The sequence below is a fragment of the Ascaphus truei genome, chromosome 6 (assembly GCF_040206685.1).
Source record: "Ascaphus truei isolate aAscTru1 chromosome 6, aAscTru1.hap1, whole genome shotgun sequence".
Taxonomy (NCBI): domain Eukaryota; kingdom Metazoa; phylum Chordata; class Amphibia; order Anura; family Ascaphidae; genus Ascaphus; species Ascaphus truei.
In genome coordinates this window covers 109,967,226-109,992,425 of record NC_134488.1, presented here as the reverse complement: position 1 = coordinate 109,992,425, position 25,200 = coordinate 109,967,226, and the positions used below count along the sequence as shown (strand labels likewise).

General features: G+C 44.5%; 1 protein-coding gene across 4 annotated transcripts in view; it reads right to left on the bottom strand.

Moving 5' to 3' along the window:
* The window catches only part of SHANK1 (SH3 and multiple ankyrin repeat domains 1), a 278,275-nt gene extending 256,058 nt beyond the window's left edge, over window positions 1-22,217 (bottom strand). For all 4 annotated transcript variants that reach the window (XM_075605770.1, XM_075605769.1, XM_075605773.1 and 1 more), the window contains exon 1: window positions 21,653-22,217. The gene's annotated coding sequence lies outside the window, so the exon portion shown is untranslated. The remainder of the gene's footprint in view (window positions 1-21,652) is intronic.
* Window positions 22,218-25,200: the final 2,983 nt, after the last annotated feature.

Here is a 25,200-nt window from a genome sequence, read left to right as displayed (position 1 = left end):
GTGGAATTGATCCAGTGCCTTTCCACTGCGGATGTGTCCCTACCCTCTTGCACAGTTAGCCGTCGGTCTTCGGTGGTGTTTCGGCCGCTGCCAACTATGCTGACCGGGACCAAGGAAGTACTGAACTGTGCCAGCGACACTGCTCGACAGCGGAGCCCCTTACCAATGGCCGCGACCATGAGACCTGAGAGGTGGATGAGCCTACCTTTCATGGAGGTGTCCAGAGGACTATCCAGCGATTCTCCGGTACCGATGGAGGTACCTTCCGATGCCGACGTCCACATGGCGGAAGCTGATAAAGACAAAGGGAGCACCCCTACGCAATGGCCAAATGTCAATGCAGCTCTGGTGCGGGATCTGGACATGCGCCAGGACCCCGCAAGACCTGCCGGAGATGACGTCGTACTATGAGTAACCGCTGGGGCAGATAATAATAATAATATGAGAAGCCTTCGATCCCCGCTCCGGTGAGTACCGCTATAGCTCCGGTGAAAGGAACTGTTGCTTTTATCCAATCCATGAATGAACATTTGGCCCGTACACAAACAGCCAATGCTGTGGCTGATATGGCCTTGGCCCCTGAGACAGATAATCCTCTGGTGTGGCCGAATTTCCCAACCCTGCATTTCTGGCCCAGTCCTTGGACAATTTGCGGCCCCATAGGCCCACGCCAGCCCCTACACCTCACGTGGTCCTAATAACTTTAGTGTCGGGTCCAGGGGATGTAACTGTTCAGGACTTGGGTACATTCAAGGCACCTTTGCCCTTGACCAGTACGGCTGGTCTCTTTTACCGGGACTTCTAACCAGGGAACCACTTCTACCCAGATCACCCAGAGTGTGGTACTACCTGGGGAAGCTGATCGAGCCCTGAGAGAACATTACTCTACAAAGGAGCCTGCGGCCCTCTAAGACTCTTGTTCCCTCTTCAGACAGGAAGGACTGGTCTTATGCGAATGAGATGCTGATTGATGATAATGGTGTTGCTGATGATGTATGCAGTGTAAATAGTGGATTCAGTCATTATGCTATTTCTGTTACATCTGATATTTCCACATCTACCAACACTACCTCACACACAGGGTCTGCTGTAGTAGGGTCCACTGGGTCTTACCCATGGTGGCATCCTAGGTTTCAGGGATATGTACCCTTTATGGACCGCACAAGGTTCATATTCGAAACCGGGACCATAGTAGACTATTGGTGGGCTGAAGGAGTGTTTAGCCCCGAGGAGGCTGCCGAGGCCATGAGAAGGAAAGAGATGGAGATCAGGTTAGGCATTGTACAACCCACAGGAATGGCCCATAGGCCTATGCCCAAACTGCCCTTTTACAATGAGATCATGTTGGAGTTCCAGTCTAATTGGGATCCAGATAATTCCCCAGAGAATTGGGATTCTGAGGATTCTGATGAATATTGGTATAACGAAGGAAAAGGGAATGGTAGTCCAGGGATGTTCTCTTGTGGGTCATCTGGGTATAGTTCCCCAGGATCAAGTGTGTCGTGCTTTAGATCCAGTGGATCATGCCGTGCGAAGACCACCCTAATGGGGTATTTTCAGTGACAGTGTCCGGTCATGCAGAGCATTAGTTAGCCACTGGAACCGGAGTACTACTATTGATGAGAAGATTATCCATGTTGGAGGAGCCTATGTTAATATTATAGCCATTTTGTATGTGTTTATTCAAATATCTTACGTACTGTTTTTCACAGAGAACTGTATATCATGCATATTAATGTGATCATTATGTGAACTGCTATCTTGTTTTGTTCAGGTTTCCTTTAACAATGGTACCCGGAAATGTAGGACCCAAGCGAGGTCGTTGGGAATCACCAGAGGGAGAATGTAGCAGGGTCACCCCTGACTACTAATCTGCCCTTCTCCTGGCAGCAAGCCCTGGTACAGCAGGCCTGCCAGTAGTCATCCTGGGGTTTTCCCCCTTCACTCGTGCTGCCCCTGAGTGTCAGAGGAGGCGATCACCTTCAGTTCCTGGAGCCTACGGCAGATAGAGGCGCTGCACTGCTAAGTAACTATGTGGGGTATGAACCCCAGAAGCCTGTTCCTGTGTCCCCACTACCATCGACAAATGACTCAGCCCTCCTGTTGCCAGCAGGTATATGCACCATACACCCCGTAATGGCCCCTATCTGCAATTGGTTGGGGGAAACACCGTTACATTAGTATATTTATATTGGAGTGCCATATGTTTATTAGCAGTTCAGAGTACAAAAATATAGTTTTAAAATGAGAGACTGTTCTTAAACCAGAACATGTACTAATTATGCAGCTGAGCTGATGTCCCCTGACCTTTTTTGTTGGCATATCAGCAATAATAAATACAGAACTAAACCATTATCATCCTAAAGGTGACACGGGGTCTGCTGGCAGGCATGCATTGTATAGCGGTGCATAGATATGCCTTGTAGAATGTAATTGTTTTACTGAAAATGTTTCCCTTCCACCAACATACCCCTCCAGTCCGGCTGTAATGTGAAATGTACACAAGCAATGCCTGGCATTTTACCACACTACTGTCCCAGTGAAGCAGAGTTAGTTACTCTAGGTGGCGGCTATCAGACATGCTTCTTTCAAAATGACTTGAAGTCGAATCTTGTCTGTCATATGGGCTCTGCTAGACTTGTATAACATGAAGCACCCATCCTAACCCACTGAAACCAACTTAAACGCATCATTCTATGTGGGCTACGGACAAGGATTATAACAATTTTTTTTCAACTAATTGAAACAGTGCATTGTGTCAAAAAAATCAGTCTGTCATTATTCACATTCTTACATTTGCCACCTGTTTTCTTATTCTTTTGTAAGATGCAAGTCAGGTTCTTTAATATAAATGCATTAGGAATTGTTTTAATCTACTTGCATCTGTCTAATACGCCATGAAAAACTTGATGGACAATTTTGACGCATTTCTTGCGCACACAAGGGGCGTATACCTGCAAAAAAATTTAATACATGTTCATGTGTGCGCCACCGGCAACCTTGAAACTCCGCCTCTGACTCCAATCCCTACTGCCACAACACATCAAAATTGGTTTTATACATTGCTGCACAAAGACGAGAAAATGTGTTAATTTTTTTTTTTCCACCACAGTGATGCTTTATACAGTACATATGCCTCTATGTTGCAAATCAGGAGTTCCTTTGCTTCAAACAAAAGACAGGGGTGCCTATATATATACATAATTTGGTGGGTGTTGGAGTTAGAGCGTGCTGGGAATGTGTGAGTTAATTTAGTTCCTTTGTTTAAACTAAAAATGTTAATAAGAATGGAAATAAATTACAAACAGCCTACTGCAAAAAGAGCTTGGGGTCGGGAGGCTTCCGGTGACGTCATCCGACATGGAGGTGTAATCTGGGAGCTCTGCGGAATCTCCTGAATAAAAGCAATAATAAGCACCCTTCCACCCGAAAATTCAGGCTATACAATAGCTCCCCAGTCGGGGTAATAGCCCAAGAATGTCCAGGCAGCAGAGAAGACCCGTTCCTCCAGCGGTATCAAAGTATTTCTCCCCGCAACAAAAATGCCCCGAGTCCCTGCCTGAAAAACAAGATGGCGGCGGCGCACGTGGAGATCAGGCCGAGCAGAGCAAAACGGCCGGCCCCAAGGGAACCACCGTCCCTGAAGAACCGCTGACAAGAGCGTACATGGAGGAGCTTATGGCAACAATGCACACAAAGCTATATACCTCCCTACAAACAGAAATAAAATTGGCGGTCCACAAACTTACGCATGAAATCAATGGCCTGGCAGAAAAAACTACCACCCTGGAAAATAAAATGGAGGAGTCCCTCCTACACCACACCGGAGCGGAGGAAGAGATCTTCAGGCTAAAAGAAGAGCTGCACCAGATCACAGACGGATTAGAGGACCAGGAGAACCGGGATAGGGGACAAAACCTACGCATCCGAAATATCCCTGAAGCGGTTCTGCCTGGCCTCCTCCACCCGTACGTGACTGAGCTATTCAAGACAATCTGCGACTCAATAGACGACAGGGACCTAGAAATAGATCGGGCCCACAGGACTCTGGGGCCCAGATCTGAAGACCCTAACAGACGCCGGGATGTCATTGTGCGCTTGCACAGCTATACCGCCAAGGAAAGTATACTAGGAGCGTGCAGAGGAAAAGACTCACTAACCTTCCAGGAGGAACGGCTTCAAATCTTTAGTGATCTGTCCAGGACGACCGTGATCCGCAGAAAAGAAATGAAGCCCCTAACTACCTTCCTGCGCGAGAATGACATCAGGTATCGTTGGGGGTTCCCATTTAAACTCACTGCAAACCGCAATGGCAAATATCTAACGATCCGGTTCCCAGAGGACATGGACCCCTACGTCAGAGCTTTGGGTCTGACCCCCCCAGCTTCCAGGTCTGTTGAAAACCAGCGGGGCTCCACACAGAAAGAAGGGGAAGAAGACATTGACACCGAGTCAAGAAGAAAAGGGGTCCCAGCACACCCGACGACAAGCAAGCGTTAAGGAAACACCCAACCTACTTGTTACTTACCCTGCTAAGCTGATCGGCATCCACTGCAGACATCGTTGAACCCATGGGAACGCAGATGCGGAAACCTGGAAAGAAATCCACCACGGGACCGGGGAACCACCGAGCCTGAAGGAACCCCATGGGAAGAAGAGATCCAGCAGCTGAGGCAGACCCCAAGAAGGGAGAGCGCGTCTCGTTTAGTGCTCACAAGTTGTTTTAACGGCCGATGGTTACCTGGCTGCAGTTTTTGTTGTTAATAAAGAGGCCCTCGCGGTTGGAGAAGCCTGGGTTCCGCTTGGCGGGGGGAGCGGGAGGGGGGATTAGCTGATGCAAGGCAGAAAACCTCAGAACTGTGAGTACATTTCCCCCTCCCCCATCCTCCCCCCCTGATTGTGTCCCCGAGCCGTTTCGGGGCAAGTGCGAACTGAAACCCAGACTCGGAAAAGAGGCGCCCCTGCCAGCTCCCGGAGCGAGCAGGACCGCCAGAGAGGGTCTGACCCTAACGGCCCCTCCATGGGATCAGCTGTATAGAGACTTGTTCATATATTAAGCTGATGGACAACTACACTTCGCACCCCCCTACCCCCCCCACCACCCACCTACCTACCCACTTAACCACCACCCCCACTTACCTCCGCCTTATCCCCCTACCCCCCCCCGCGCTCCAAGTCACGAGGCTCCGCGCCCCACAAGCACACATGCAGGACATAAGTACTATACCTTCTGTATATGGTAACACGCAACGTATGTGGCATATGTGAAGCATCGCTGCAATGTTATCCAGACGCGCTGTTTACAGAAGCATAGCAAGTAGCTCACAATATGAATATGAAGAAGTTAACCCCCCATCCCAATAACCTCCCCCCCTCCCCCCTACCCCCATCCACCCCTCCCCCACCTCACCTCCCCCCCATCCCCATCCACCCCCCCTGCCAGATCCACCCTCTCCCCCCACCCCTACCCAAAGCCCCTCGACTGTGTTTCAAACTTACACACCAGAGATCTATACAATAGCTCCGTCGATCATAACACCATGCAATGTATGTGTATGTTATAGCGTCGCAATATTAACCCGGCTGTAATGCCCACTGAGATATATCAATATAGCCACGCTAGGCCTACCACTTTCCCTGGGAGAGAGGCAGAAGCCTCCAAAATCTTATAATGCCTATTAACAGGTGACGAACCAAAGACTCCAGAAGTGTTAATTTGTCAGAGTAAATTCGCAAAGTGTCAGCACTCAATATGAAACTAAGCATGGGATTGAAATCACCCCCCCACTCTGTTCTCCCCCCCTTCCCCTCTCCCCTTACCCTACCCTCCCCCCCTCTCCTCCCCCTTCCCCCCTTCCCCTCCTCCCCTCCCTCCCCTTCCCCCCCTTCCCCTCTCAGTGTAAAGACCTTGAGAAAACTTGCTGTAGTGTTACTCTGAACTTTTGATAGCACAATTATATTACTAAATCATTACCACTAATAGAGAACATATAAGATCAAGGAACGCATAACATGTGACAAGTCGGAATAGAATCCTGAATGTTTTACTGTTCTATATGTTGAGAAGGATTGCTGGTTGGTGAACCCACAAATATCCGGGAACAACACCCAAAACAGTTATGTATCAGAAAGTAAGGTGAATAAGTCTGCACCATCCCCATCTCCCCCCTCCTTCCCTTTCCCCCTTCCCCCCGGCCCCCCACCATATATGGATCTTGAGAAATCCTGTTGCATTGTAACTTTGAACTTTTGATAGTATAATTATAATATTAAATTGTTACTACTAATAGAGAGCATGTAAGATCAAGGAACGCATAACATGTGACACATCAGAATAGAATACAAAATGTTTTATTGTTCTAGATGTTGAGATAGATTAATGGTTGTTGAACCCACAAATATCTTGGAGTATCACCCAAGACAGCTATGTATCCGAAAATAATGTGGATAAATCTGCACCTTCCGCATCTTCCCCCTCCTCCCCCTCACCCCTCCTCCCCCCTCCCCCCCCCTTTTCCCTCAACCCCCCCTCTCCCCCCCTCCCACACACAACGTATATGGTCTTCAAATACAGAGCATTGCACCTCTACCTCTCCACCTCCCGCCCCCCCTTTTTTGCCCACCCATCCCCTCACCAGCATCGCCGCCCCCCCCCCACCCAACAAATACCCATTCACTAGGTCCCCCCGCCCCCCCGAAAAACAAGACTATACTCCCCGCCACTCAACCAAAGAAGGACATAAATATATTAAGTTCTTTAGAGTCCGCGACCCCTTCCCCTGGTTGCACCTCCGTTCAGGAACCAACGGATTCCTCCCTTTGGGCCTTAAGCCCAAATGCCGGCCAGTACAGCCGGTAAAAACCATGCGAGACCACTATTAGGTCTCCTTTCACACTACTCCCACCAGTCGCTTCTGTTCCGACAGCTTCCCCTGTTCCCCCCCCCCATGCCCCCGCTGCCCCCCCTGCCCCCCCTGCCCCTCGGAGCACCAACTCACATCCTTTAAATAAGGCCCAATACACTCTCCCTAGTGGGAAGGGAGTCAGACCTAGAGAAATCACATACTCCCATACCAATGGCTAGCCAAACCCCAATAAATTTAATATCACTTAATGTGAAAGGCCTAAATACCAACAAGAAAGGGAGATTAGCTCTCCAAGAGATGAAAAGGTCTAAAGGTGACATTGTATTCCTCCAAGAGACACACTTTACATCGCAGGAGCTTCCCAAATTATTCAGTAAGACCTTCCCCACAGGTTATTTTTCATTGTTTAACAGTAAAAAGAGAGGCGTTGCAATCTTAATCCGTCAGGGAACACCATTTAATCATATCAAAACAACCACAGACCCAGAAGGTAGATTTCTGATGGTATACGGCTCGCTAGCTAGTTCAAGAATAGCATTGATCAACATATATGCACCCAATGACAACCAGACAGAATTCCTAGGAGCACTAATGGACAAGATTGACCCAAGCTACCTGTCCTCATTGGTAGTGGGCAGAGACTTTAATATGGCCCTAAACCCCCTAGAAGATAAATCAACCCTACTAAACCGACCACACGCAAAAGCCTCCCAAAGACTAGGGAAAAGGTTGAAAGAAATCATGGAGGAATATTCTTTGCTAGACATCTGGAGAATACAGCATCAGGGCCAGAGAGACTATACTTTCTTCTCCTCACTTCACCAGACCTACTCACGCATAGATTACTTTTTCGCAACCAAAACAATCTTAGAAGCCTCAGCATCCTCGAACATAGGCCCAATTATGTGGTCGGATCACGCCCCAATAACAGTGACCCTCTCAACGCCTTTTGTTAAATCCAGATCTTTTAATTGGAAACTTAATGACTCGTTATTGAACTACCACGAGATTGAAAAAAAAATAAAGAAAGCACTCAAAGAATACTTCATTTATAATACTGAGTCGGTTTCCTCTCCGGCAGTACTGTGGGAAGCCCATAAGGCAACAATCAGAGGCACCATCATATCTATTGCATCCCATAGGGAAAAAAAACAAAATAAAATCTCTTAGAGACTTGACAGACAACATTTTAGAATTGGAACATCAACATAAAACCAACCCATCAAAAAAAAATATACAAAATACTAACTTTAGCCAGGGAGGACCTTAAGAAACTACAACTAGAGGACGTAGAAAAATCACTATGCTGGACAAACCAAAAATACTACGACAAGGGGAATAAGGCTGACAGACTTCTGGCCAGTAAATTAAGAGGTGTACAGAAGAGATTGCAAATCACAGCCATCAAGAGTAGGTCTGGTGAGACTATATATAATGAGAAAAAAATCACAGAGGTGTTTACGGCATATTATAATGAACTCTACAATCTAAAAACCCAGGGAGATAAATCACCTGACACAAATTCTAGAATAATTAATGATTACCTCTCTAAGTGTCAACTCCCTAAGCTTACAGAAGAAGAAAACGAAATACTGAACGCAAAAATAACTAAAAAAAAATTGACAGACGCAGTAAAAGCGTCAAAGATCTATAAAGCTCCTGGCCCAGATGGCTTCTCCAATGCCTATTATAAGCGGTTCCTCCCGATTCTATCAACCCACCTCCTGACATTATTTAACTCCTTTATGGACGGCTCCCCAATCCCGCCCTCCATGACCAATGCCAGTTTGGCTATAATATATAAAGACGGCAGGGACCCACTACAGTATGGTAGCTACCGACCTATCTCATTATTGAATAACGATCTGAAACTGTACAGCAAGATCCTCGCCAATCGACTGAACCCAATTCTACCCCGACTGATAAATATCGACCAGGTAGGATTCATTCAAAATCGTCAGGCTGCCGATAACACCCGCAAAATTATAGATATAATCGACCATGCCCGCATCACAGACTCCAAAGCAGTCGTATTAAGCCTCGATGCAGAGAAGGCGTTTGACAGAATTGATTGGCAATTTCTAGACCATACAATGCTCAGATTTGGCTTTAATAGCACTTTCCTAGAGGAGTCAGAGCACTTTATACCAGCCCCTCAGTGATGGTCAAACTGCCAGGAGGCCCGGCAAAGGCCTTCGAGATAAAGAACGGCACAAGACAGGGGTGCCCCTTGTCCCCTCTCCTTTTCGCCCTGACAATAGAACCATTGGCGGCAAGAATACGGGATAACGCCGATATCCAAGGCATATTAATTGGCAATACCAACTATAAAATTTCCCTGTTCGCTGACGATTTTATCCTCACACTGTCTCGCCCCCATCTATCCCTCCCCAACCTACAAAAAGAGCTATCCAACTTCGGCAAGATCTCAGGATATAAAATCAATAGCGATAAATCAGAGGCTTTGAACCTCAATCTCTCAGAATCAGAGATACAGTTACTAAAACTAAATTTTAACTACCGATGGAGCCCTTCATACATAAAATATTTGGGAGTCAATGTATCAAAGGACTACCGTTCCCTATACCAATGTAACTATTCACCTTTCTTTGATAGAATCAGAAGGGATTTGGATAAATGGGAAGAATATCAAATTTCCTGGATCGGAAGAATGATCTCAGTTAAAATGAATGTACTCCTGAGATTGTTATATTTTTTCCAGACATTTCCGATCCGGGTCCCAGGGTCGGAATTGAAAGATATCCAAAACAGAATATTCACATTTATTTGGCATGGAAAAAAATCCACGGTGGCAAGATCGGTTCTAACAACGCCAAGGAGTAAGGGAGGCATGGGGGTGCCAGATATCTCAAGATATTATCGAGCAGCACAATTGAAACAGGTAGTTGAATGGAATTCGGACCCAGACCAGCTATGCTGGTTAAAAATTGAGTCCCACTACTCTAAAACGCCTTCTCTGCAAGCGAGTCTGTGGGCAAAGGACAGAAACGATAAGGGGGCCGGCAAATTCAAACTAGGAGCTATGGACCATACTGTACATGGAACATATGGAAAAAGTCCAAAACTAAATTTGCACTTTCGACTCCTGGCTCAGAACTCACCCCACTATATAATAACCCTGAGTTCCCTCCTGGGTGCGACACCAGGCAATTTGAACGATACCTAAACAGAGGGATTAGGTCGATTCATGACCTACTAAGCGATAGGAAGCTCCTGAGCTTCCAAGAGCTACGAAATAAATTTAAAGCCCCTGACCTAGACACGTTCAAATTCCTCCAAATTCGACACTTCATACAAAAATTGTCCCCCACTTTAGAACTTCCACCGCTCACACAATTCGAAAAACTATGCCAGGACAACATGCATCAAAAAGGTCTCATATCACAAATTTATGCAGTCTTAGAAAAGCATGCGAGTCCCACGAAACATGATTATATGCTCAAATGGGCAGCAGAGCTAAATATCGAAATAGAGAATGAGGACTGGGGAGGCGACATCAGGAACCTCTGTTTGAACTAGTATTAAAGAAAACATTTACAAGATAATGTTCCACTGGTACCTCACGCAGTAAGACTGAAGCAAATCTATCCTCTGGCCTCTGATCTATGCTGGAGAGGCTGTGGACACAGAGGAGATATGGCCCATATATGGTGGCTATGTCCAGAAATTCAGGAATATTGGCTCACAATCCAAAAACTAATAAAAGAGGTCACAGACCTCACAATCCATCTAGATCCACTGACCTACATACTGGGCAGGCCGATAGATGAGATTGACCATCCAGTATGGAAATTAATCTCCTTCATCCTAACCGCAGCCAGATGCTCAGTGGCGCTCTCTTGGAAGAAAATCTCCCCTCCCACGATACAAATGGTCAAGAAGAGGCTAAGCGATGTTATGCTAATGGAAAAGCTGACAGCATTCCTCAATCACTCTACGGAGCTGTTCTATAACATATGGGAACCATGGCTAATCCATTAAACATAGCTGGTACACACCCCCCCCCTCTCTCCAATATCGGTAATTAAGTAGGGCAATGAGAAAGGTGCTCCCGGGGGGTGGGGAAGACAAAAGGGCCCCCCCTCCCCCCTCCCATTCTTTCTCCCCCCCTCCCTCACCCCTACCTCCCCCTCTCCCCCCCCCTTCTCACCCATCTTTCTTTTCCTCTTTGGGAGTCTAGTCACTGGGACCACTGAGGAGTCCGAGGGGACAACCACACCCTCGGGCGGATACTCCGTGCCCCCTCCCCTCTGTCAACCCCCTGTCACAAAAATAAGGAAAATACCTATTATGGCAGTACGTTGTGTGCATGGATCTCTAATATACCTATAATGTGATGTATCAACGCCTAATAAAAAATGTTTGGAAAAAAAAAAAGCGCTTGGGGTCGATGTGCTAAGGTCTCCTGGTTGCAAAACTGTTGCACAAGTGCAAAAAATAGCACAATATCCATCAAAGAAAAAAAATCCCATTGAAAGCAATTTGTGTTTTTCTTTTGACAAAATCTGGTGCAATTCTTTTGTACTGAATTTGTCCTAGTTTTGTAGATGAGAAATGTTGGTAAATAATCCCCCTGGTTTTGTATTGGAATGTTCACCAAAGACATTTCTTGGCAGCTTTTGATGAGCCCCAGCTGGGACCGATTTATCAAGACTTCTTTCATATATGTGTAGCCAGTCCCCTACCCTGCTCTGGTGTGGGGAACTGGCCAATTGCTCTGCGGGACCCCGCACGATCAGGGGGAGCAGCGCGGCAGCCTCTCCGGAGTTCGGCGCATTGCCTGAAAGGGGCTCTACAGCACTACAAGTCCCAGAAGGACTTGCGAGAAAGCGCGCGAGTGGCCATCTTGAATCAAGGATTTCCTCTGTTGGACCCGGAGGGATATCCAGTCTAGCAGGAGCAGGCAGAGAGGACAGATGCCTCCAGGGTGCTAGTAAGGCCCTGGACTAGGCCAGAACTCTGACCCTAGGTCCCAGTTAGGCCCTAAGACACCTGAAGAGCTGTATTGTAGGGACCCTTCCCATTAAAACCTGTTGTGACTATCCTACGCTGGTGGACGGACATCCACGTGGCCTACTGCGGCCTGGGACAAGGCCACATGTGGAAGCTCAGGAGGACTACTCCGGCTAGAGCTCGTGACACGGACCACTCCTTGGTTAAGGCGTGAGGGGATTGTTAGAGGCCCAACGGTGTGGGACCAACTCAACACACGGCTTCAAGCAGCACCTGGGTACTGGAGTACCCAGGCAGGTACCCAACGTGCACCAACATTCACAGGTGGTAGCGCTACCTCACATTTGGGTGGGATTGCTGGGACGGACACCAGGGATTATTGGTGCCACAGCACCCTCAGTACTTTGGGGGAACCACTCAGAGTTTGGGGTCACTGCACTATACTGTTGTTACCTAATATTGTGTGTTATATGTGTTTCGTATTGTGTACTGTAAAGACTACTTATTTACAGTGTGTGGTGTTATTGCTTACTACTGTTGTATTGGTTCCTGTAAGGGGTTATCCCACTGATGCTGGGATCCCTCATAGGTGGAGGCGCTGCACCCAAGGAGACAGAGCTCACCCCAGGCTCCCAGAAGAGGAGGCTCAGGCCTCCTGTGAGCATACAGGTACAGCAGCACGTGTAGTCGCCCGCGTATTTTCCTTAGGCATAGGGAAAGGGGGCTACATATGTACTGTCTTGTAATGGGGTGCCTCACTGCCAGGGGTCTCCTATCTGTGCCCAGAGACTTGGTTTAACTGCTGTCACCAGAGTCTGAGGGTAGGGTCACTGCTATTCTAGCCTCTGGGGCTGAACGAAACAGGTTACGACTTGCCAGACATGGGAGCAAATAATCTTTGGGTTTATTATAAACGGAGTTGAACACAGGTAAATCCAACACGCGGGGGAAGATACATAAAAGGGACAAAATTCTTATGAAACAGCTTTGCTAACAGTCCTCTGTGAGGGCTCAATTGGACCTAACCAGCAGTTAAACAGAACAAAGTACTGGGAAGACCTAGTAGCCTCCTGACTACTCCTTGCCTGTTGTGATGGGGCTTCTATTCACCGACTGGGACTTCCTCAGTCCAGGATCCCTTGCAGCAGTCTAAAGGGAAGATGTGGCTAACAGCCTCCTTGGCTGCAGAGCCTGGATCACTCCCTGGGGGGTTTTCCTTGAAGGGATTCATGCCCATGATCCAGCAAGGATCCTTTGCTGAACTCCACATGGCGATCCTCAGACAGGCCCCTGTCACCTCTCCATACAGGAGCACTGAGGCAGGCCCATGCCTTCTCTCCCAGCTCTGCAGCTAGCCGTTCTCTCTGGTGCTAGTAAATGGACCTCTATCAGCACACACCATCAAGTCTGGCCTGTTTAAATAGACCAAGTTCTCATTCACAAAATGGGACCAGCAGAGGTGACCATGGTTGGAGTCCGCCCTCTCTCTTGAGCTATGTGTAACTCAGTGCTTCATCTTTGGATTAAGTGGTTGCCCAGCAGGGGAGTGCATTTCACTCTAACTTCCTTAACACTCCACCTGGACTGCACAAAGGCCAGCCCTCTGACTTATCCTGGGCCTATCACTCAGCTATTTGATGCAAGTTCGGCTACACAAATAAAATGCAAACGGCACAGATGTCTCTTAACCCTCCACAATTCCCCAACAAAGGACATAGAATAAGTAGATGAGTAGCACACCTAAAACATACATAATTTGGGGCTCCGCTCCCAAGGCGTACAATGTCCGATAACTAGAGTGATTAAAAAAGTCACTTTGCAGAGAGAATCCAGGTGTAGATAACCCACAATCTCTTGCACAGAGCAGTATCACTGCTTTCAAATATAATAAATGGTCACATTTTTACATGCTTTTGGGAAACACACATTTAGGCAATCCCAGTGCCTTACAATAATCCCAGGGTCACGTGTAGTGACGCTGATGAAAGGAAGAGCAGGCCCGGCCTTAACCTTGATTTTTAGAAGCCCGGATGCCCGTTTCATCACATTAGGTTGCCAGGTATCCAGTTTTGAACCGGACTGTCCTGTATTTCGACACTGTCCAGTAAAAAATTAGAGTTAATACTTGACATGCATGTGTATACTGGTATTACCTCTCTGGACATAGTGACCTGACCGGCTTGAGGGGCCCTGGTATTTCCTGTAGCAGGGAGAGAGCAGAGCTGATGCTAGGGGGCTAGGAAGCTCCCTCCATCCTGATTGGCTGCTGGGTAATGCAGCCAATCAGGAGGAGGTGTCAGGAGTCTGGGGGTGGAACCAAGGAGAGGAGGAAATAGCATGGAGCGGAGAAAGGGGAGAGGGGTGTATGTGTGTCTTGAATGCAAGGCAACTTTCACCATTGTATCTAGTATTTTTGAAGCAGCTACCTGGCAACTCTACATACTGTACAAATGATGAAGAGACCTGTGAGGTTTCCAAACCTCTGTGCACTTGATCACATCCATTAAGGTTTACGTATGACGAATCTGCAAGGTATTCATGAATCTTAACGGGAATTCTTTCCCCTTCCCAAAGTTCAAAGTCCATACGCTAGACAAAGACACAAGATGTTATGCTAATCCATTTGGGATTTGGTAGATGTTTGTATGAACACAGGTAAAAACAGGACAAACAAAATATACAGGGTACCAGTCAGGTGCCAGACTCACCCGTGCTAATGCAAGGTCAGTACAAATGCTGACTTGAATAGAGAAACAGAGCAGCACACTCAGCGATGCGTAGAAAATTCCATAATTGATTGCAAAAATAAATAAATAAATAAAACCATACCATTTAGCATTTTGTATGCATCAGTGAATGTGCTATTTTTCTAGGTAATCTTTTACAATATGTTGTCAGGGCCTCCAAAGTGAGGTGGTGATTTACCAAAAGACTTAGAAGTAGTTCTAAAACAGACATTAGGCAAATCACAAAATTGGCAGGAACCACGGGGTTAATCCTAAAAGTATTAGGGTTTAGGGTCTGGTGGAATTTGCTGTGTGAAAATGCTAACTTTCTGCCCTGCGTTGCCTGGATGTCGTTTTATCTCAATCCACCTAGCACCGCTCTCTTCCCTAATAATCCAGTCTCTTCGACATCAAAGGCTTTAAAATATGCTGAAATCGGCTGAACAAGGAGATAGAAGCATCCGCTCTCTGCGAGGAGCCCAAAGGGGCTTTAAACATTATCAGAAAGGAGGGGGAGGGGGGGTGAGGGGGGATGGTAATTCTGCAAAGTAGTTAAAAGTGATGCTAAGAGATTTCAAGAGCTAAAGCGCTCCTCCCACCCCTTCTACTGAGGCTGCATTCATCGATTGTTGAATGAATAGAGCAGGGGTGGCGAACTCCAGTCCTGAAGTGCCACCAACAGGTCAGGTTTTCAGGGTATCCCTGCCCTCCTTAATCAGTAGCTCTGTCTGTCTTTGGGCTACCTGTGCTGAAGCAGGGAGATCCTAAAAACTTGAACTATTGGTAGCACTTGAGGACTGGAGTTCACCCCCCCTGGCATAGGGTGTGGTTAACTGGTTGGGGCTTAGGACTTTAAAGCCTGAATTCAGATCAGATCTCTGCCACTGTCTGTCTCTGCGAATTCTTCACTATATTCCAATGTAGACATCAACAGAGGATTAATAGTTCTCGCTTCTCTTGCCTTGGGAAAGCTAAATCAAATTTGATGGCAGATGTGTATTTTTTTTTTTTTTACATATGAAGGCAAAAGTGTGATACTGAAGAACTGAACTATAAAGCGCTTTAAGATCATATTTTATGATAAATGGTGGTATGTAAAACCAAACTGTTTTAAGAATAAAGATGAAACATTTCAAGAAAGAGCATGCAGCATATTTCTCTCCTACAGTACGTCAAACAAAATGATGTTATCAACATGATTGGGAAACTTTCCCCTTTAAGCGCTAGAAGGGAAGACAAAAGGGGGCACTACAGCACTAAAAGCAAGACGATTGTACTGCCAGAAGAATATGTTGGTGCTTTTTAAATAGCCCCAAATGTATTTCCCCTCACCTCTCCCCAGATGTCCAGGGCAGCCACAGCGATACAAAGTAGGACGGCAATGATCCTGCAACCAGAAACCTTTTAGATCTGGACCAGTGGATCTGCATTTTTATTTTACATTGTGCACCCCCGCTAGAGAATATTTGTTCAGCGAACCCCTAATTAATCAATCTTATTGCCTCCTCATTAGACTGTTGCTAACAAAACAGTTTGCCGCTCCTGCTGTAATTGACAGACACACCACCCACCCTAAGGTGCAGTTTGGGGCCTTATTACGTGCATAGTCCCCACTATGGCTCAGGAACCTGCTATACTGGCTGGGATTGGCCATTACATATATTTTTGGAGCAAACCCCTTGGAGACCCCTCACATCACATCACTGATCCAGGCAAATTGTATTATTTACGAAGGATACATTTGCATTCATCTGCAGTCAAGGTGGCTTCCTGGCTGATCACCTTCATGATTGTGGTCATTTTAGCCTCCCAGAAATGCAAGGGCTTAGAATAGAATGTTCTGCCGTACGCTATTATGCAAACGCAATCTCTGTGCTTTAGTTCTACTAGTGAAGGGGTCTCTAGGCGTATTGTCCCATAAATATCATTGAGCAAAAAGATAAGCACATGCACTGCTCCCAAAGCTGCACAAGGGTCAAAACGTTATATAATATGGGGGTGGATATGCTCTTGAAATCCATTGATAACTAGAGATGGGCAGATCTTTTGCCCAAGTACACAAAGCAGGCGAAATTGACCCTCTCAGCAACAAACAAATGGGAATTGGATGTGATTCGCCAAGCCTTTTAATTTAAATTATTATTACTATTTTTATTAATGTTTTGCAATCATATAAAAAAAAAGAATATGATAGCACAGGCAATAAGAGGTTTCCAATGTCAAGCAACTACACGGTACGTACGTCAATAAAGGATTTTTCCAGGCGCTTTTTTCTTTTTACTCTTGGAACCGAACAAATAAACAATAAATAAAACAATGATAGAGTGTGGACAGCCTGAATGACAGGAAAGGGGAGAGCACGGCTCCAGATGGGAAAAACAATCCAAAATGCTAATATAACAGGTAGGGTTATTCACGGAACCACTAGCAACATTGCAGTCACAAACAAAGTAGTCCTCTTACACGCTTCACCCACTAGGCGCTTTATCACTGTACGTATACGTCAATAAAGGATTTTTCCCAGACGCTTTTTTTCTTTTTACCTTTGTAACCAAACAAATAAACAATAAATAAAACAAATAAACAAACCAAAAATCAGAGGTCTTGGCTCTTCACTGGTGTTTATTGGGTTACATATGTATCATATTGTATTTTGCTGATCGATTTTTTTTGTTACTAGACCAAAGAACCAGGCCATTGGCATCATAGCTGAGACACTACAACCCAGGTTGTGTACTTGAAGAGCGTGATTATTGCCATTTGTAATGTAATGTATTCTGTACCTGGGAAGGATGCTAATTTAAATACGCTAATAAGCTAAGTAAACTAGGCACATAGTCTTATTTCCTAGCTATGTCAGGTGTGTTCCCAGGCACTATACCTCTCCAGTTTTGTATAGATGAGTGTTTTGGCAGGTATAGGTCAGTGGGTAACTCTAATAAATTGGTCTCTCTTTCGTCTCACTGTCCCCCCTCCACCACTCGCTTTCTTGTGAGCTACTTTTTGACACATTCACATATCTCCAGTGATAACTTTGGCTTGTTATAAAATACATATGACTCTAAGGTTTCACCGTAGTATAAAGATTAGCCTTGTTCTATATTTCCCCATTGGAATATATCCCGCTCTCCCCAAATGGTCAAAAGAGGTCTGTCACCATATTTATTTCAATATTTCACTATTTACCTTTGCATGGTATTACTGTGAAGGTTAGGCCAGTAAGGGCGGTCTTCAATAGTATAGTATCATTGTTAAGCATAAGCAGACCAAGTAATTTATTTTGGCCAAACTGACCTAATTGTGCCACAATTAACATTTTGTTTTTGTCTGTAACATTTACTAATTAAAGAAAATGTTTGATGAAATAAAAATCGTTATTCCCAAACATTTTTGAGAACGTGGGTGGAATGGGATTTCGGGGGGCCGAAAATATCTATGGCAAGATATTTAAATAGCCTTGTAGTATTATTGGATAACTTCACATTTGCGTTAACAGTCTAAATGGTAGCAGGAGGCCATCACGAACTTGGCCACTTATGTGTGCATAATGCGAAATGCAGAGTTCACCATGTACTGTGCTGTTCACACATTACTTTGACAAACGCATGCATATTGAAAATGTAATTCTTCCTAATTGCTATACACACACACAACCTCAAACTCTCCTTCATCTGTCGCTCATAGATAGAGAATTCAGCTACAGTACTGCAAGATAAAATGTAACTGTGTCCCCTCTTCCTGTTTGGTATAATTTATTTTATGATTTTATATATATATAGAATAAATGAGTTCTTCAGTTTTAGGTGATACCTTTTTTTTTTTTGGACTAACAATTTATGTCATAGGACAAGCTTTCGAGAGTTTTCCTCTCTTCTTCAGGTCAGCAATACTGATTTACACAGGTTTCTACAACTTCGACAGGGATTGGAAAAAAAAATGGAAGGCAGAATAAAGAATTCCAGGCACTGGAAGGGTGTAACAACTGAGATAAGGAAGGTGAGAATTAGGGAATGGGGGGGGGGGGGGCTGTACATCCACAGCAACACAGAGGGGGAAGAGGATGCTGGGAGGGGGGGGTGCGGAAGGTATGGGATGGCACACTGGCAGGGAGGACCATTACAACAAATTATGATAGTGTGTCAGAAACCCCATGTCTGCATTAAGTCCACTTGTTTTGGTGTCAAAGAGTCTTATCATATATATATATATATATATATATATATATATATATATATATATATATATATATATGCAAATACAACTGTATGCTCATCTGCATGTCTTAGGCAGGTCTGCAACCCCGCCTTTCCCCATTATCACCCAGCATACAGCACTTCCACTGCAGCAAGGGATTCTGGGAAATGACATGCAAATGAGCACACAGTGTCACTTTTTGCCTCAAAAACCATTTTTAACATGGTTCCCTATAGGCTTAAGCTTGCTGCATGGTCACAGCTTTGAGCACAGCCAGGGTTAAGGTGCATACCCAGAAAACCACCCACAGACAGCTGTTTCGACCTTGATGGGTCTCATCAGTGTGGGGTTGATTTTAGCTGGATATGCATAAGAGGCTATGGGATAGGCTATACCATAATACTGAGTTAAGTTATGGTGAGTAAAAAAGTGACAAAAACCCTGCACAGGAAAGCAAATATGCAAATATAACTGTATGCTCATCTGCATGTCTTAGGCAGGTCTACAACCCCGCCTTTCCCCATTATCACCCAGCATACAGCACTTCCACTGCAGCAAGGGATTCTGGGATATATATATCATTCCTTTATATCAGGGGTTCTCAACTCCAGTCCTGAAGACCCCCCCCCCCCCAACAGGTCACGTTTTATGGATATCCCTGCTTCAGCATAGGTGGCTCAATCAGTGGCTCAGTCAAAACTGAGCCACCTGTGCTGAAGCAGGGATATCTTAAAAACCTGACCTGCTGGGGGGTCGGGAGGAATGGAGTTGAGAACCCCTGCTTTACATAACCTATGTACCTCTGTCTCAGACAGACACCAAATATTTAGAATTATTGGAGTAACAAACATTATTCATATATTTGATGTACATCATTTTATAGTTCAGATTTCCAACTTTGATTTCTTCCGTAAGACAATCGCTTTCTCTCTAGTCTAAATTTAGCATAGGTTGAACTTGATGGACATACGTCTTTTATCAACCTCATCTACTATGTAATACCTGTATTTACATCAACTACAGTGGCGGTTGCCTTTAACCTCCTGCGGCCACCACCGCGGGCTTTTTAAAAACGCGAGCAGATGCGGCGTTTTTTCAGCTGTTTTCCCGCGCCACGGGCGCTTTCAATGATAAGCGCCATTAGTGCTTGTCTGATGATGCGGCCGCCGCGCGGGAAACTCCGTGAGAAACGGATAACATCCCCGCATTTTTACGGGTAAGTAGGAGGATAGGAGGGGCCGCAGCCATCATTAACTCATTCATTCATTAGCAGTAGAGTTTTATTAAATATTTTCGTTGAAGAGGTTCAACCAAATGTTTCAAGGAGAAACTGATGGATGTAACTTTTTCCTAAAAATATTGGGAGCCTTAATGCTGATGGGCACATTCCATGTAATGGACTCATAATGCAACAAGGCCTTCAAGGAAGGGGGTAACCGTGATGAGAGCTTAGATTGTAAACTCTCTGTGCCTGGAAATCTACCCTTTTTCATGACGTTTAATCAATGTTCTATGTCATTGTACATAGTATCCAGGGCCATATTTAGCTAAACCTGTTATGGCCCATTGGAGTAGTCACGTCTTAGAACAACTCAGTAAATATGGCATTGAGCGCAGTGTGGGTGCTGTATAAGATTGAATGTTAATAATAATAATAATATGTCATATTATATAGGAATCACAATTGCACTACCATTGATAGAGCCCAAGAGTCTATTGCACTGGTAGTAACATTGACATGGGTTTGGGCACACTCTTCACTTACTATGAAACAGAACAAAGAATTTTTGAAGCTGGAAGTCTACCAGGCAGATAATAATAATAATAATAATATATTAATAATCACCAGATATAGACAAGAGATGCAGCAAAGCAGAATAAAAGGAAACCCTTCAAATCTACCAAACGCATTTTGCACGTCCCTCATTCTACAGAAAAGAAGCAGCTTTACTTGGATAGAGATGTGTAGCAAGGCACAGAAACACACAAAAGGAACGTGTGACTGGGGAAAACGCTCATGAAATAGTAACAAATCCTAATGATATGGAATCCTAAGGCTTATCGTTTCCTCTGCCTTTGAAAGGCATTCCAGCACTACAGCACTGAGACAGCTCATCCAAGCAACAAACCTATTAACTCACTAACCAAATGTCACCTTAAACACCCCCTGCTCCTCCTGCCTCTGATCTTCTTCCTCCTGCTCCACAGCAATGCTTTTTTTGGAGACATGAAAGAATACAATAAATAAACAGCAAATTACCTTTCGCAATATGGTAAGAAATGTGAGCTTGCCATGGGAGAATGTCACTTCTTCCCCCCCTTCTCCGGTCTCCTGTCACAGTTTGAAACCTCACACTTCAGTGATGCAGACCCTTAACTCTACCTGGATTCATTCTGGATCAGACCCTCGGGAATACCAAGAGACGTCTCCCTCACACACACATAGAAATGATACACTGATCTGCACAGAGAGACAAATATGTCACACATCCGCACAGCTGAGTAAAGTCAGACACTGCCTCAGCCTCACCGCTCAGCAGTGTCTCTCTTATCGCATGAATATACATACAGTTTTGGATTATCAGTGTGTCCCAGGAGGAGTTATTGTATTCTGTTACTGAGTGAAACCTGTGTGCACCTGTATAAGCATATATACATATAGGGAATAATTACACAACACCAGGTATTAGAAGGAATACACACACTTAGGATTTTGCTGTATATGTAGTCCATTGATATGTTAATGAATATAGTTGATCCCATTCATGCAAGTTGAATCTATGAGAGATGGCTGGGTAGGGTGTCCCAGAAATGAAGCAATCTAAGGGTAGTATTAGGAAGCACACAATGTCCAGGTTAACCTCATACTGGGATGTGGTGTCGGTGCCCTACCTGCTAATTTGCTGGCAGAGTGGATACAGTTGATGATGACCCAAGGCTGCAGGGCAATCACGATGTTCCCTTTTCTGTGGTTGACATCTTCACCTGCTCCCGGCTCTCAGGTCCAACCTCGAAAATCCAGAGTTTACTTTAGTAAGGGAACATCTGAGCCCCTCTGCTCTCCTTTAACACAGCCAGCTACCAGTACTCGCTCCCTTCTCCAGTCTCACTGTGAATCACTGCAACCCCCACTGTGGCTGCTCCCAGCAGGATGTGGCAGTGTTATACAGCGTATTCCTCCCACTCACTGGGTCTGGCTGTCTCACCGTTTTCTATTCCCAGCATCAGTCCATTCCTTTAACGTGGGCTTTTTATGCGCCTTCTTCTCCTCTCTTCCTGCTGGATAGAATAGGATTATCCCCTTGGTCTCTATATTACACCAGAGCTCCAGTTATTGCATGGAAACCGCCTCTCTCTACAATTCTGCTCTCTCTTTTCTCTTTCTGTGTCTGTAATAATCCTGGCTTCAGCATCCCTGGGGCTCTCTCTCTCTCTCTCTCTCTCTCTCTCTCTCTCTCTCTCTCTCTCTCTCTCTCCAGTTCAGATCTGCTGGCTTTCCACAGCAGAGCTTTCCATGGTCCTGCTTCCTCCCCTCCCCAGCAGGTTGGTATCCTTTTCGGTGGCTGATTTCTGGAGGCTGCTCTCCAATTCTGCTCTGTGCTTTATATCCCTTGATTGCTCATTCTGCTCTCTCCATGCTTTGTTCTCTGCTTCTTTCCTCCTGGACTAAGCACAGCTCTCTCTAGTGTTCATTTTGATTCAGCGATGGAATTTCTCTGCTGTTTAGGAATGTATTGTAAAGTAAGGTACTGCAATATATATATATATATATATATATATATATATATATATATACACATACATACACACACACACACACACACACACACACACACACACACACACTAACATTCAGGGACCATTTAACACCTCAAGTCATACATCGCATACAGCATAGAGGAGAGGAATAGGCTCCAGTCACAGATAACATTCCAAGATGCACTGTTTTTAAGTTAAACCTTTCTTGATTTATTCATTGTAACACCGCTGGAAGAAGATATCAGTGTATCTCGAAAGCTCGCACAAATAAAAGCATTTCGTTAGCCACAGAACGGTATCGTCTATTTGTTTTTTATTTTATATATATATATATATATATATATATATATATATATATATATATATATATATAATGGTTCAGAGACTATTTAGTCATTTCTGAATTCTTGACAGTTTACAGACATGCACTTTCACTTATTTAATAAAGGATTTCTTGTTGCACAAATATAGCAGCAACATTTCGAAGATAGTGTCCAACTGGCTTCCCCCCTTCCTCATTTTGCTGGGTTGCGCATTCTGGATATCACACACAGTTCCATTGATTTTTTATGCTATTTCATCCAATGTATAAACAAATTGGTGAGCTCTACCTACACATATATGACTAGTTTGGTGTGTTTTCATCACCAAATATTCAAGTGCCATCAGGAGGGCTGCAAGAAAAATCATTTGGGCCACAAGTATAATGTATCTTTCCTAACCTGGCTCAGCAATAATCAGTGTGATGATAACCCCATTTAATAATACATTGAACTTGAAGTTTTAGTTGCATATTTTGGCCAAAGCCTGATAAGCTTCCAAATTGAGTAAGTCCCTAACCTGACTTTGGAAAGCTGACATTCTTGTCAAGCTTCCGAGTACGTTGAACGAGTCCCTAAGACTGACACCCGGCTTCCCATTGAAGAAGAAGAAAAGAAGGAGGGAAAAAGAGGGGAGGTGAACTTTATATGAGCATCTACTATATAGATGTGTACATCTTAAAAAAATTTAATCAACGCCCCTATAAACCAACAGATCACAAGATTAACCCCTTCTCTGAGAGAGGCATGCAATGCATTACTTTGCAGATCGCTCCAGCAATGAAGGGTATTAAGAAGAAAGAACCCCACTCAGAGTAATGAGCTGGGGCAATCTACACAGCATATTTTTTGCACACCCTAGTAGATTTCACAATAGAAATAACGAGGCACTATATTCATGGAAAGTCAATGCCTACTAGTGGTAACCAACAGTGTAACGGAGCAGGTGAAAGCTCTAGGGAAATATGTGTTTTTAACAAATAGGAAGCTAAAAAGTGGCACACGTTGTGTGCTTATTTGCATGCCATTACCCAGAGCTAAACAACCCTGTTGAGTCACTAAAGGCATTAACCTAACTTAACGACACATTAAAGATGGAGACCAAGCAATATCTTACGTGTTTTATTTTTTAAATAAATCACTTCTGTAAGAAAATACTTGTAGACTTTAAAAAAAAAACAACTCTGAATGATATTTTTTATGTATTATAATGTAACAAGCATTTTAAGTTTCTATAGACAAAGTCACACCCCCTTCCTCTTCGAAAACAGGCACTGGCACACCCCTTTTTGCATCTTTGGTCCTCTTCTGCAGCACTGACAGCCATTTAGTGAACCCCTGAGCAAATCTTCGATGATTGATCAGAGGAGAACGGATCAATCGGCAATTTAGCTAATTACGTATTGTGTGGATGTATTGATGCATATATTAAAGGGAGGAAAATGGCAGCCTGGACTTCTGCTTTAAGACTAAAGTTGCATCTTCAAAGGACAATAACATACAGTTAAGCCATGTTTTTCCTCATAAAGAGTGTAGGGTTAACTATAATGAAAGTTAGTTATAATTACATGCAAATGAGATGCAAATTGTCTTTTGTTATAACATCAGATATCCACTAAAGTCCGTTAAGGCAGCGACCTACTGTTATGTTAGTTAAGTTAGAGCTATACCTCGCATTACACCCAGACAGACCTTCAATAACATAACGTTATATTAACCACCATGTTCAGTTCATTAAAAAGGCACCTTTCTAGTTATAAATAAGTCCATTCTCTCATCTCTTACCGCTCAAACACCAGGATTTATACAGTACACTTCCACGTAGGAACATGTTACCCTCACTTACCACTGCACAGGAGCATGAATTTAAATGGCAAATTAATAAAATAATGGGGTGTTAGCTGTACCACCCACTGCACAGGTGAATTTTTTTTTTTATTGATTGATGGGTGTTGTTTGGCTTCAGAAACCTGGTGTGACTGGTAAATATTGACAAGACTTATTTAGCCCCTATATTAACGCTTTAGTAGCTCAAGTCGCCATCTAGCGATAGTTAATCCATGGCTAGCTGGCTAATAACTGATAAAAAGGGGTTCATATGTTTTTTACACTACACCCAGGATACTCAAGATCATACTAACCACTATTGGATATAAGAAATGAAATCCCACTACCCTCCCTCCTTGGTGCCTTAAGCCCTCTCCCCAGCCCACTGACTCCAATTACCTACCCCCATCAGCCACAAATAAAAGTAACACAAATCATAACCCACCATAGATCTTAAAAACATGTATATCTATTAACCAAAGATGCACAATAGCGTTATAGCCCATTTTCCGCATGGAATATCCACTCTACATA